At 41.0% G+C, this 15,006-nt stretch overlaps 1 protein-coding gene across 4 annotated transcripts in view; it reads left to right on the top strand.

Annotated features, from left to right (window-relative positions):
* The window catches only part of CEP85L (centrosomal protein 85 like), a 124,111-nt gene that overhangs the window by 1,633 nt on the left and 107,472 nt on the right, over positions 1-15,006 (top strand). The window lies entirely within an intron of this gene.

The following is a 15,006-nucleotide window of genomic DNA, read 5'->3' as shown; positions in this document are numbered from 1 at the left end:
GTGCCATTCGTTACAGTGTCTTCCCTTTTGTTTAGGGTCAAATAAAGCGTTTTAGTACTGAGTTGACTTTGTCAGCAATTCTGATCAGTCAATTATTTGATGAATCTTTTACTTTTGCTTGTTTGTCAGAACTGTTGTTAAGATTTGAGAACTAATTTTGTGTATTGCTTTTCTTTGCTGCCCCATCCCCTCTTTCCTTTAAATCCTCTGAGTTAATATGAAGCTCAAAATATATGTTTATCTGTAAGCAGTAGAAGTGTAAGGTAGCAAAACTTGTAGAAAAATCTGTAATTTGAGAGAAGATAGACTAACAGAAGGTGGGGGTTAATTCGGAAGCAAGTAGATAGAAGTTTAACCTTGAGATATGATCTGTGCATTATAACTTCCAACATAGTAGTCCCTTCATCAGTCATACTTTGAAAGAGTTGAGAAGCTGTTTCGCGAGGTTCGTAATCCCTCTGAAGAAGAGGAAGTTAATTAGCTTCATGCAGGTATTTTAATGAAGGGATGATGGCTACTAAGATCCTGTGCTATTATATTATTGCCAGCTTAGATTTTCAGGGTTTTTTTGAGAAGAAAGCTGTCTATGGGAAAATAATTTTGTCGCAGAACAGTAGCACCTACTAGGAAGCAGAAGTTTAAGCATTTATTTTTCAAGCTGAAGGAATTTTTCTTTTGCCAAAATATGTTTAATTCTTTAATGGCAACTACTTGCTATGGATTCTGATTGTCTTTTAAATATTGGTGTGGAAGCATAACAGTTTATGACTATGTATTCTTATTAAGCTGTGTTTATTACTGAAAAGCATTCTATTTTGCTAGTTGTATTTTAGTTATCCATGGATATGGGCATTTAAAAGTCCTATTTTTGTTGAAAATCTTACAATTCCCTTACAAAGCTAGGTTCCTACTGAAGAATTCTGTAACTATTTACACAGGGGAATTATCAGATTTTCAGTAATAGATGCAAATTAATTCTGATTTTCTTAAAATGTAACAGGCAAGGACATTTCTTGGGGAGTATTTAATTTGTGGCCTTTAGTTTTATTCCCTCTTGTCATTTCCAAATTGTTCTTGCTTTTCAGTTCAAGAGGAGTGCATTCTCTGAAAAAGATGTGCTATCTTGTTTGCATGCTGCTGAGATTTTATTCTCTTTTTTTATATAGGTGCTTCTTGTTTAGCCAGTGGATTTAATGATGAAGTTTGCTGCCCATGCAAAATAAATTCAGCTTCTCAGTCTCAGTATCTGCCCTGAAAAATGAAATTGCTATTTTTGAAATGTGTATGATTGACTTGTAGTCTTTCAGTCTTCTTGTACACATTTAACAGTTTATGAAAACCTTGCAGCATAGTTTATACCTTTATAAAGACAGCAGTTACCCACGATGCTCCAGGAATTTAAATGACTGCAGTGAAGGACGTGTAGGGTTTCAAGCCATTTGCTTATTCATCTAGATCATCCTTTGAAATGCACAGTGGTTAATAACTCTTAAGACTATGAAAGTGTTCATGTAGATTTATTGTTTCTCTGGGTCATGCAGTCATTCAGTTAGGCTATGTGTGTCCCACAGATGCCTGCAGAAAGTGAAACAAACGCACTTTAAAATGAAATAACAAGTATTTATTACTTTCAGTAAACTGTACCACGTTCTAGTGAAGCTTCTCTCCACTGTCCAGTATCACCAATAGTTGCCCGCTACTGAAGTTTGGCTGGTAATAGCTGTTTAGGTGACAAAAGCAGGAAGTGGTGAAAGCTAGAAGTAAGGTGCTCAAAAGGATGTGATTGACACTCCCTAAAAACAGTAGCCTGCATCCCTCTGCTCCTAGAGCCCTGGCAATGTGATTTGTTCATGAGGCAAATCCCAGAAGACGCCCGTGTTCTCGTATTTGTTGGCAGTGAGCGTGACACACGTGTATCTGAAAGATTATTTAATGATGTCACAATCCAAGTGTCAGCAGCAATAAGGTCACAACACATTGTAAGGCCTGCGGGGCGCTGCCTCCTTGGGGTACCCATGGAGTTCACAGGCAGCTTCACAACATAGCCTGGGTTGGGGGGACGGGGTTGGCGACACTCCTTTTCATCCTTTGGGGTGGAGGGGGGCCAGAAATCCAGTGGTTTCGTTTCTGTAACAAGTTTTATTGGTCTGCTGTTGGAGGTCTGCAACTGGGGATGTGACAGCTCTTGGGACATCTGGAGAAGGCAGGTTTATCTTTGCAGGCTAGCCAAGGCAGTAAATGGTGAGTTAGTGTTACCAAGCATAGACTTCAAATTGTTTACCAGTTATAAGTGTATATATATTTATGTATGTATATGGTGCATTGTAAAGATTGATTACCTGAGCTTAAAAATGTAATGTTCCAACTGCAAGACTGGCTGCTAGAATGGCCTTTGCTGTCTATCTTTCACAGATCGCAATGACGTGAAATGCCATTCTGTGGTTGAGTGGTGGTGAACAGGAGTTACTTACTTCCCTTCAAAAACAATGCCTTTTTTTTTCTTTCATCCCTCCAGGCAATTCACTTTTATGTCATAGTATCCACTCTTTTAATGTGTACAAAACATGAATCTCTTAACTGCTTAGCAAGACAAGAGTGATAGATGTAAGGGTGTATTATATTGTTGGTCTTTGGGGTTAGAAATTGTTCTAATCTCTTGTATGTTAACTGTATGTTAAACATTTACTGACTGAATATAGACTTGTGGTTTCAGTAATTTTGTGATTTTTAAAACTTTAATTAAAGGAAGTAGTAATTAGTTTAATGATTTTGAGAAGAATGCATTAATTTTAAACAGTTGTACACAATAAATGTATAGTAAAAAGCAGCCTGAGCCGTCATGTCTGCACTAGGGGATGGTGGTGAAGGAAGTGCTAGTTAGGATAAGAGCACCTGTAGTTTCTCCAAAGAACACCTAGGACTTATGTCCACCAAATATTACTTGTTACAGTTGCAAATTATTTATGCTAAGATTTTTAGCTAGGCATTTAATACCTGTTAAAGAACCCATGCATTTCGGAACACGGAAAAGTTGCCAAATACAGTAACAACGCATGGTGGTAAGAGCCTCCTATATTGAACAGTTCTTGCATGACTTGACGTAGCCAGAGGTGATCATCTGCCATTGTTGTAAGCAAAGCCTGTTTGTTGTAGACAGGTTAGTTAAGGAAAAGAGGGATAGTACTACAGGTGTTCAATATCAACTGCTCTGCCTTCCGTACTGTTTGGATGCTTGTTTTTATCATATAACTTGCCTGTGGTTTAATAGTTGGAGAGTTGAACTAATTGTCAGTTCCCGTGCTGGTTGTTTTTTGGCTGAAAAAGTACTGACTTGGTTATAGTTGTCAGTAGTCTCTCAGATGCCCAAATGTGTATTGAAATTGTACACTGACAATAAAACAGTCTCATTGTGGTTGTAATTAGCTTTAAAGCATGTTCAGTGTATTTGCTATGTGATTCAAAAAGTGGCTTTCTTACTACTGACTTCTGTGGTGGGTTGCCCTTGGCTGGCTGCCAGATGCCCACCCAGCCACTCGCTTGCTCCCCTCCTCGGCGAGAGGGGAGAGAAAATTGGATGGAAAAGCTTGTGGGTTGAGATGAAGACAGGGAGATTGCTTACCAGTTACTGTCACAGGCGAAGGAGACTTGACCATGGGGTCAGTCCCTGGCAGCTCCTCTCCATGCTCCTTCCTCCTCATGCTGTCTGCCTGCTGCAGCCTGGTCTCTCCAGGGGCTGACGGGGAATCTCTGCTCAGGTGCCCAGGGCTGCTGCTGCTCCTCCTCCTCCTTCTCCTCCGCTCCTGCTCTCACCTCTGGGCTCACAGGGCTGTTTCTCACACTTTTTTCCCCTCACCCGTCATTCCTGGGCAATGTTTTGCCCTTCCTTACACACGCTTTCCCAGAGGTGCCTCCATCTTGGCTGAGGGGCTCAGCCATGCCCTGCGGTGGGTCGGTTGGAGCTGGCCGGAACTGGCTGTGTCCGGCACGGGGCAGCCCCGGCCTCTCCTCACAGAGGCTGCCCTGAACCCCCCCCCCCCCGAGCACCTGGGCACCTGCACCCAGCACAACTTCCGAAGAAGGAAGCCTTTATGTTTTGAGTATTTCCTCTGGTAGACCTGGAATAATACTACATATAGCCCTGAAGTTTGTTCCTGCCACCACTGGGGGAGGGTGTGGGAAGGTGTCCTGAAGTATAAGAAGGTTCTGATTTCTGTCTTAGGCTCCCACATGGGAGTTTCTTGCTGTCTAGGGCAAGTTGAGGAGGTTCTAAATGGGGTGCATGGGAGACTGCAGATCAGCTGTGGAGACCCAGAGGTGGATGGCTGGAGAAGAGGAGGGGACCACACAGCAGGGAATAACTTGTGTAAATATGCTCACAAGTGTGCCTAGGTTTGTGTTAGTCCTGACTGATAATCCCTCATGTGCCCTGAAACTGCTGACCCTTGTGGAATTGCCCCCGAGGCCGGTAGCATTCCCTGGGCACTGTTCTCCACAGCATCTGGCTTGGTTGCCTGGGCTTGAACATCCTATTGATTGCACAGCTACGCTCAAGTGACCTATTTCTCCACAGCCAGCCGTGCCGTAAGTGGCACTGCATCTTTCTGTCCTCATTCCCCAGGGATCTTTGCTGTGTTTTGAGACTCAGATGGCCCCTCTGTAAAAGGAGGCATTAACACAAATAAAAGAAGGGCAAGTGTTGAGATTTTTTTTTTCTTTTTTCTTTCAAGGTATGATAGTCCCTAAAATGTGGGAAGATGTGACAGGTAAACTCTTTTTGCCTGAAGGGGTGTATGTGGGTCAATTGCAGGGCATGATTTCATTTTACAGCTAAGATAATCTAGTGGGTATTTGCTCCCACCCTTCTGGGTACCTCTGCTCATGTATCCGTACTGCTTCCTGTGTCCCCAGTCTAGCACTTGTTCAACCTTATGGCAAGCTAATCTGGGGAGCTGGACCAGGAGAATGCTAAAGTTAAATAAATACTGAAGGGGGGATTTACATTTGACTGACCCCGGTGTGAGACATCGCTGCAGGAAACATCTATGCTGGTGTCAGGCGGGTGCAGAATACCTGGAGTCACATGGGCTGGCTCTTCAGTCAGCTGATGGACAGTGGAAAAATCTCCTAGCACAATCTTACTTTGCCACTGCTGGTGACATCAGGAAGTATATAGTTAATCCTCAGACTTACCATGAAGGCCAAGAAAGATTAAGAGAGAGGATCAGGAAAAAGTGACATTAATTCCAGTGGACACAGTGTAGCTTCCACCAGTTAGTGGACTCGCATACAGGTTGAAACGGGACCAGAATAATGGCTACTGACTGGAGAGATAGTAGGAGACTATCTCAGCATTGCTGAGGAAGGACAGTGCAAGTAGTGTCAGGGAAAAGTCATGCTGCCTCTTTATTGATTAAAATAGCTGAAACAGACTTAGCAAATGCAGGTAGAAAAGCAAATGATGCTTCTTAAACTTTCGGCTTCCTCATATGTTAAGAGACTGGTGGTGTAGTATTCAGACAAGAAACATTCTTGAATCGTCCTGGAGTCAGATCTGAGATTCCTTATAAGGTATCCTTATGTTTTTAATGTCTGCTTTACTCCTTTTGTAGCATAGTTTCCAGACGGTGTGGAAAGCTGCAACTTTTTCAAATGTTTCAGAATAAATAAGACTTTTTTTCAAGTCTGTATTTCTTTAAAAGATGGTATCTTCTCTCCTGAATGCCTACTCTACAGCAAAGCTATTTATACCTTTTGGCAATTCTGAACCTTTGGAGACATTCTTATAGTTGAGAACTAATGCTTTGTATAAAAGTTCAGTGACTAGCACTGATCAAAGGCCCGATGGTTCTGTGGGTAATAAGAAAACAAAGCGGGAGTGTAGTGACCTAGCTAGAAGCACTAAAAGGCATTGAAAATACCATTACTTAAAACTTTATCACTTTTGCTAGAGACTTTACAGAAAGCAGAGCTAACAGTTGCAATCTTAACCTCTTTCTGTTCACTTCATCATCCGACATACCGAACTGATTGAACAAGGGCTTCTGTGTGGTTGGAAGAATTGTAATGTAAAATTTTACATCAAAAGTGATTGTAGTTGTGAAGATGGAAACATAAGAAGTACTGGTTTTGACTGGAAGTATCCTAGGTAGGGTTGGTGGTGTACAGTGTGAAGGATTTTTTTTTTTTTTTTTTAACTACTGCTCTTTCATTTTAAATTCCAGAGTATTGTCCTTGCTTATATTGAATAGGTGTGAGTGGAAGCTGAGAAGCTGAGCTTGGGGAAAAGTTGTGCCTTGTGACATGAGTATTGGAAGTTTGTAAGGAAAATCTCCTAATGACTTAAGCCAGAATTTCATCCTTTTAACCCAAATGTAACAATGTGGGAACTCCTTTACATGATGTGCATACTTCTGTTAGCATGCACTAAAACTATAGTTTGGAGGCTCAGTCTCTGGTATGTCCATATTAAAGTAGATCCTGTTGCGTGTATAATGCGTGTTAGACCTCTGAAAAATGATGGAAAAAATTCTAGCATTGTTATACTTGAGCAAAATGTTTCAATTAATTTTTTTTTTTATCCCTGTCTTCACTATTTATTGCACCATCAAGGATATCTTTAGAGCTGATATGTGATTACAAAGAGGAGAGAAATTATGCTCTTTTTCAAAAAAAAAAAAAAAAAGTAAGACTGCTAGACTCCTTTATTTGATCCACTTTGGTAAGTGTGGGAACTGCTTAAAACCATTTAGTATTTTTTGACTCATTCTAGCAGCTGTGATTACTTCACTTTTCACCATGCATAGAGGAGATTGAATTAACTCTTTAAACAGAAAGAGGGAGGACAAAGGTAATTCTGTAAGAAAAATGTTGGAAAGACAAACAATTTGGAGAAAAACTTACCTCATCATGGTTTTGAATGCCAATAAACCTAAGCTGCAAGAAGGGCTGAAACATAGATGATAATCTGTGATCATTAGCTTTTTTTTGATAGGAGAACGATTCAGCTGGTCTCCTATAAGTGCACAGCTTTTTAACAGACTCTAGGAGCTGACTGCATGTCCTGAGGGCTTGCTGTTCAAAGTTTATATTAACTTTAAGCATAACTTAATGTGTTTATTTTCCTAGACGTTCCCCTCTTCATATTGTAAGTGATAAACTTTCCAAGTTTAAAAGGTAGCCTTCTCCTCTGCGGTTACTATATGGAAGTGAATGGAAACTAAGAATATCATTTTGTGTTTCTGTGGGGTGAATAGTGCATTGAGTCCAAAGAGGCAAGCCAGCATAGCAGGCATGAGGTAATATATGTAGTCTGTGTGCCAAATGTGAAATAAGAAACATGTGTAGTTTGTATTTTGAAGTTCTGTTTTATGCAAATGCTCTATCTGGAAGCGGAAAACTCACAGGAGTGCCATCAACAATAGGACTGAATTCCTGGTCTTGCTCCTGTCAGTGATGAAATGAAAGCAAACCTGACAAGGGTAGGACTTTAATCATTGGGTTGATATTAAATAACTACAGCTAAATGCTGTCTGTATAAAAATTATAAGGTGTGTTACAAATTTGAGTGCTTGTTTTACATCCTTTATAGAATAGAAATCAGGGAGGCTGAGTCCATTATTACATACTGTGTCAGTCTAAGGATTTTGCTACTTTTTTAGCTAGCAGAATGCTGTGTTGAACACAGCTTTCTGCTAGTTGAACAGATTTTGTCCTCCACAGTGAAGCCAGCAGAGATCTATGCTTATCTTGCGCCAGTTTAGAATCTGCCTTAATGTGCAATTTGGCACTAGGGATAAGCCTAGTTACTAGCTAGTTGCTGCTAGGCATCAGAAGTGTGCCTGTATGTTCCCACTCCTTCCTTGGCACTGCTTCTAGTCTGACCCCTTGCTGAGCCAGTTTAGGAAATCAAATTAGCAGATAACCTTTTTTGTAAGTGGGGACAGTTTGTTCCTGAACCACTTTCTGTGGGGTCTGGAATGGCAGGGCTTATGCTGGGGAAGCAAAAGCAAATATGTGGCTGGGAAAGGTGACCAGCCTTTGCGTGGCAGCTGACCACTAGATCTGATTAGCTCTAATGTCAAACAGCATTCTCAGCTTGAACCCATTTTAGCCAGCGGCATAAGCTAGCCAGCTGGACTCTGATGGAAAGACAGAGCTGGGCACCTTTTACTTTCTGTGGGCTCTGGTGTGGGGGGTTGATAGAGAGTGAGCTACCTGATTATGTCTTTATCTGCCATGGCAAGATTCTGTAAAGCTCCTCTATCAAATTGATGTATTTATTCTTCTTAGTTCCCATTCTTTCTTCTAGATGGCTACTTCCCTGCACGAGAAACCTTGTAACTTCTTGTTGTACAGTGCCATACACATTTGTAAAATCACAAAAAATTGTAACTTGTGAAAGTTCACACTGAAATACTGTTTTGTATAGAAGGCAAAGGTTTTGTAGTTATAATTATCTGTGATGAGAGATTGTACATTTAGCCACTGGGGGGGGGAGGTTTAACTTTTATTAAGGAATTCCAGAGGCAAAAGAAGCCAGAGGTTTGGTGACAACAATCTACTTAAAATTTAGCACTCTTAAGAAATTGGAGCACAAGTTTATGTTCCTTAAAATATGACCCTAGTCATGTTCTTCTAATTGATACTGCCAGTCAGGCATATGTTTACTTTGAGGATTGTATTTTGAGGATTTTCTTCTTTGGGTTTCTCTCTTCTACTTTCATTTTTCTCCTCTACTATTTTGTGATGTTTTTCTCTCTCTCTAGTGATTTCTTTTGCACATGAATAGTACAGAGGACAGGCATGGGCCTTTGTATGCGAGGTAGTATGTTATCAGGCTGTACAAGTAAAAATGCCAGTAAAAAGGTCTCTCTCTCAGTATTCTTCTGCTTAAACTCTTGCATTCCTGTTTTTCTTTCCCAGCTTTCCTCTATATCTGTACATTTTTATCTTTCTTCATACTTAGGAGTGCTCTAATCAGTTTCCAACTGAAAAACTCGGAGAATTTAGTTAAATAGCTTGTGGGCTCTGTCAAGAAAGCACACTAATAAAGGATATGAGTCCTCAGGATGAATCATACTTCAGCTATCTGACATTGTAAAGTGCTTTTGAGAAACCAAAATGTAAAAATTCAGTAGTTAGGGCTGTCATTTCATCCCACTTTGCCCTGCTCCTTTTTGCACTTAGTTTAAGCTGTATCATCCACGTACTCTCAGCTGCATTCATGTGAGAGGAGGGACTAGGACCTTCTGGTACCTCAGTTCCTGGCCAGCTGGTAGAGCCAGGAGCTTCCACCACCTCCAGTTTGTGAAAAGGGTCCTGAAACTGTCATCTGGCCATCTTCCCTGAACGCATTAGAATCCCTCTCTTACCAGTGTACTGCTCATCTCAGAAGAGAAGATGTTGCATTGTAGACCTGGAACTTGTTTTGGACATTTGTATTAATAAAAGTTGCAATTTGTTTTGCAGAAGGATCATAGAGATGAAGTGCAGCTAGCAAATATTTGTCTAGGTCTCAGGGTTGGGATGCCAGTTTTTTAACATTATTTTCAAGAGTGTTTATGTGTCTGTGTAAGTTTTCTTTTTGCCTGTGTCTGCAAGGAACAGTTACGTGCCTGGTTCTTTTTATTGTGTCAGGATATCAGATTGAATTAATCCGGTTTATCTTTTGCTTCATTGTTGATTGAAGGAGGCTGCTGTTGCACCATTCTATCAGCTGACTGTGAGCTTTTTTTATAAAAACTACATAAATATGTTAAAGTGTGATGACTGCTCTTGTGTCTACTTTTTGGAAAGGGCTTTTTGCATTTTAAGTTCCCCTGCCTCCATTTCCTTTTCTCACTATCTATGTCATCTTTCCAGCAGTTGAAAAAATAGAATATTTATTGGCAAAGAATTGTTGTGCATGAAACATGCACGGAAGTCAGGTTTTCTTTTAATCTTTCAGCAGTAATGATCTTGCAGCTATGATGAGTAAACATAAACGTTTTCCAACTGAAGTAAGTTTATTCCTACAATACAGCAAACAGGTCACTGAGAGACCATTTGTGGGTTTGTTTGTAGACTTTTCCTTTTGAAGAGATGTGTGGTTACTTAGCCCTATGGGATGGGGAGAGAGTGCAAAAGAGAGGCTGTGAAACCTTGAAGGGTTCTTTGAGAAGAGGGGAGAGGAGGAGTTGCAACTGGGCTAAGTTCAGCAATGTCAGGGGACTGTATGAGTAGGCATGGGGGAACCGGGTTGAAGGTGGGTAGACTTCTTTCAAAATACTATCCTATGACCTTCTAGCATAATTAGTAGGGTTTGGGGTGAAGTTGTTGATGATCAGGGTGAACTGAATAACTGTGGCAGTAGGTTTGGGCTGAAATGCTGACTCTCTTTCCTTGAAAGAGCTTCAGGCAGGCTTCAGTGCTATTGTGGCATGAAATATTATTGTACAGCCTGGTCACATCTGTGATGACTAGAATGAGCTTTGCATAGCTGTCAGTTTTGATACTACTGTAGTGAGATGTCCCCTTCAGAGTCCTTTGGCTGTATAAATTTACACTGGCTGTCATGGGTGATTCACTTCTGGTCACAATCTATGTCCAAGTCATGGTGTGGAATAGAAAAATCAGTATCCTTCAGTTAGGATGTATCTGCTGTGAAACCCAGTTAAGTCTTTTGCTGTTGCTTTCCATTCAGTGTCTAGGTGAAATAACAGTATCATAGCTGTCACTTAAAATAATACTTTCTACATTCAAGCATGTTAGAGGTATTTTAGGAACCAGATATAAGGACAGTGGTGTTATTATTTTATATGTGTAGATCATGTGGGATGGGTGCATGCCACTGAAATGAGGAGTGGTAATGATCCAGAATTAACTAGGTGCCTTCCTGCCAGCAGTAGCTGACAGCATTCTGTAATACACAGAAAAAGATACATGTTTTTGTGGAGTGAAATTTCAACAACTGTTCTCTTTTAATAAATAATCTACTTCCTGCACTTTATATACTTAGTTGTTAACTGATCTGTTTTAAATGCCTAGGCTGGAAATGCAGCACTATGTTGGTATATTTAACTGGCCAAATTCAAGGACGCAGTCAACTGTTTGTATAAACAAGGCTCCTTCTGACATTTCTTTGGGATCTTGGATGTATTTTATTTGTCATATTTGTCGTTGGAAATGACAGACAGCTAGGATGATACTACTTTTCTTTCTCTTCTGTGAAATCCTGTGAAAGGTAGATTTTCCTGACCCAGTAAGGAATGATCATAGTCAGATGGTAATATACAATTTAGCAGCACAAATATCTATTAGAAATTTTTGCTTGCTTTTCTTGCCCCACTCTGTATTTTGGGCAGATGGACGCTAGCTGTTGATGGGCAGGTTTGAGATTAGAGCAGCAGGGTAAAGCAGGTGTGCTAGCTGAGCAGCGTGGGGACTCCTGTGTATCTTCTCCCCCTCGTACGCTTGGTTCTTTTAGTGTAGGCTGTTTGCTGCATGAAAGATGATGTATTTAGAGAGAGCTGTTGAAAAGGAGGTGGGGAGCATAGAACAGGGTGCATAGCGATTGGAGATTCTTGAGAACTTGGCTCAGAAGGTCAGTTTCAAATAAGGAAACCAATAAATGAATTTTTAAATAATGACTTTGACTAATGAGGTCTATAAGGTCTTATTTTATGGGTTACGTTTCCTTATTGCAACTTGTGTAATTACCTTCCCTCAGCGATGGGGGGGGTCTGCTCTCTGGCACTTTGAATTGGGTATGCATGGCTTACTGTTGAGACTTAATTATTGAGTCTGTTTCTACTATCTTGTTGCTTTTATTTGGCCACTTATGGGAGTGGGTTCAATTAGCTTTGAAAAGCTCTTTTTCATGTAGACAGTTTATTTTTACAATAGCCTTCTATTGTGCAGAATCACCATTAGGTCAACAAGGTAAAACAATGATGCAAATGCGCCATGAAACATTAAGAAGCATAGACTCTGCAATATATCATTAGCTATCTTTTTTAAAAAAAATGCAGCATGTTTAATGTAGGACTTCTGTGGGAGGCAAAGAGAAAGTGTTTCTTGAAGTGATCACGTGCAACCATGTTCTGTTGGCTTGTCTCAAACAGGTTAAAAAGCACATACTGTTTACCTATTTGAATTCTAAAACAATTCTCTTTCTTGAGACATACCCCTTTTAAATGCAGAGGCTGCTCCTGAACTGTAGAAGCCCAGTCGGTGAGAAAATGAGACCGTTCCACCCCATCCCAGCCCCTGTCCATGCGTCTGTGTACAGGGTGGCTGTAAGGGAAAGGCATGATCCTAGTGACGGCACTGTGGGCGCACTCGTGCTGCACGCAGCCAGCTGTGCATTACGTGGGGTAGAGAGAGGGAGCACCCGAGTGAAGAGACTCTTCTAGAGCCCAGAGCACCGTGCAGAGAGACTTGAGTATTTCCCTGGAGAGACAGATGGGATCTGGCTCTCCAGGGATGTGCTGAGCCAAAGCTAATAAACTCCTGCTGGCCTCGTGCTGATGATCTGTGTGTAGCTATGGACGCGTACCAGCAGTTACCTCTTCAGGCCTACCAGCTCAAGAATCAGGCTTCATGAGTTAACTTAGAAATGCTGAACTGCCCCTGAATGCAAAGGTGCTCCAGAGAGTGTAACATTAATTCTGTGTTGTGCCAGCAAGTCCTCCTGGACCTGTGCTTCAGCACCACACTTGGCGCTTGGTATGTCCCCAAGCTGTGTGCGCGTAGGTGCAAAACTGAGAATAGATTACAGTAGGGTGTTTTGTTATGCTTTTTATTTCCTCAACTTACAGTACCTATAGAGATCCCGATGGGGATGACTGTCTGCCCCCTCTAGTATGTTAACCCTTTTTGTTGAGTCTAGTTGCACTGCATTGTTGCATCTTTTGGGATATACTGCAACAATATGTTTAGAACACGAGAGAGACTGATGAGGTGTTAGGAGAATCTTCTTTGTACAGGGGGTGGTTAATGCTGGAACAGGCTGCCCAGAGAGGTTGTGGAATCTGTGTTCCTGGAGGTGTTCAAGACTCAGCTGGACGGGGCCCTGAGCGGTCTGATCTAATTAGTCTTGCTTTGAGCCGGGGGCTAGAGTAGATGACCTCCGAATGTCCTTTCCTATCTAAGTTACTCTATTGTTCTGTGGTATTTTCAGCTTTTATTCCTCAAAGTTCCACCAAAGTGAAAAGTATTTCTCCCGTTTGCGGGGCTGCGTATGGATGGTTATAGGTTCACATACTGAACATTTGTCTGACCAAGAGATCTAAAGAGTTTGACACTTAATGCTGTGTTGATTTAATGTGCAGTAGTGGTAGCATTATCTGCTGCATTTCTTTTAACACTTGTTTAATGCCATAAGAGCTGAAATGTCACCAAAGAGTTGTATTGTGGAGAACAGCATAATAAAGGGTGAATGAAACTAAATTTCTCTTCTATAAATGTATTTTAAATGTCTCCTAAATCAGAACTGTCTCTGACTTAATTAGCTTGGGCTCCCATAAGTTGACTTTGCTCTTGCTGGAATAGCTAGATGCAGCTTGAGAAGTATGAAGTGGAACTCCTGTGGAAAATAGACCTATTTAGAGGGAGGGACGGAAAAATTCTTGTTCCCAAAGCAGCCAGAGTGTTTAGTGAAAAATGTGCTGGGCGGTAGGAGAGGAAGAAACGTCCCAGTTTCCCGCTAGTTGTATGCGAAACTATCACATTTCAGTACATTAGATGATGACACAGGGAGGATGGTATGAAGAATGACATCTGGAGTGGTATTTGCTTAGGATCTTGGCTGGGACTTCCTTACAGGGTGTGACGGGTGAGCCACAGGTGAGCCACGGGTAGTTGCGTTCACGTCTGGCTCCTCTGGTCTTCCGTTCTGCTGCCTCACCCTTGGACTTGAAAGCTACTCAATGGAATAATTAAGAGTTAAGAGACTTTTGGGAAGGAAAAGCAAAAAATTTAAGGAAAAGAAGGAAATACATTGCACAAGGTATGGCTAAAGCAAGATGAAGGGGAAGGAGAATTGAGTGATTCTGAAGACTGAGAAAAGATAGGAAAATGTGTTAAAGGGGAGAAGAGGCAGTAACCTCAAAGGAGAATGAAGTTGAGACAAATGAGATGGACAGGTATATCTAAGACCTCCAAGAACCTGCTTACAGAAAGTAGACTGTCTTAGATGTCATGTTACCGTTAAATAGTGCATATAGTAAGGAAGCATGTATTGTATTCCTTAATTTAAAAGTGGCTTGGCGAGCAGCTGTGATCACTCTGGCTAGTAGGTCTAGTGATTTGGCTGCTATATGGGAAGTATGTATGTATTCATATATATGTGGGGGGTACATATACACACACATATGTATTCATTTTTACATCCTTTTTTAAACTATTTAATTTACTGGGAAACAAGTACAGCTGGAAATAGCAACGATCTGCAGATGTCATTGCAGAGGCAAATTGCTGTTATGACTTCGGATGGACACTGCTGAAAGTGTTTAAATGACCCCAAAATAACCACATGTAGCATAAGAGATGTTGTATGTGAACTGATACTTCTTCATGAGTCATTTCCTGCTGAAAGTGTTATGCAAAGTTAACTGCTAGAGGGGGTGTATGTATGTGATTATATATAAAATCAGGAGCAGGCCGTGCTTTTTTCCAGGGTTGTTAATGTGGCTCTGCTGGTTTGGAGTGTGAACATGATGGTCACTATTGGCTATTGGAAATCGTGATGGTCCTCAGGGGTTGTACTCTGGTGTATTTTCCCTTGAGACTGACTATAAAGTAGGCCATACATTCTCAAAAATTCCTTGAACAGAAGAATTGTTTGCTGCTCTGAATTGTGCTTTAAAATGTAATATTTTAACAATTATTTAAATAAAAACAATAACCAAAATGAAACAAACCACTAGATGGATAGATGTGTCACAAAAATGGCTTGTGTGCAGCTACTATGTGCCTGCTTGAGTTGGTAGTCTGTCTTTTGGTAACTGAAAACTACTGATAACAATG

This window comes from Ciconia boyciana, chromosome 3 (genome assembly GCF_034638445.1).
Source record: "Ciconia boyciana chromosome 3, ASM3463844v1, whole genome shotgun sequence".
Classification (NCBI taxonomy): Eukaryota; Metazoa; Chordata; class Aves; order Ciconiiformes; family Ciconiidae; genus Ciconia; species Ciconia boyciana.
This window is presented reverse-complemented; position numbering and strand designations above follow the sequence as displayed.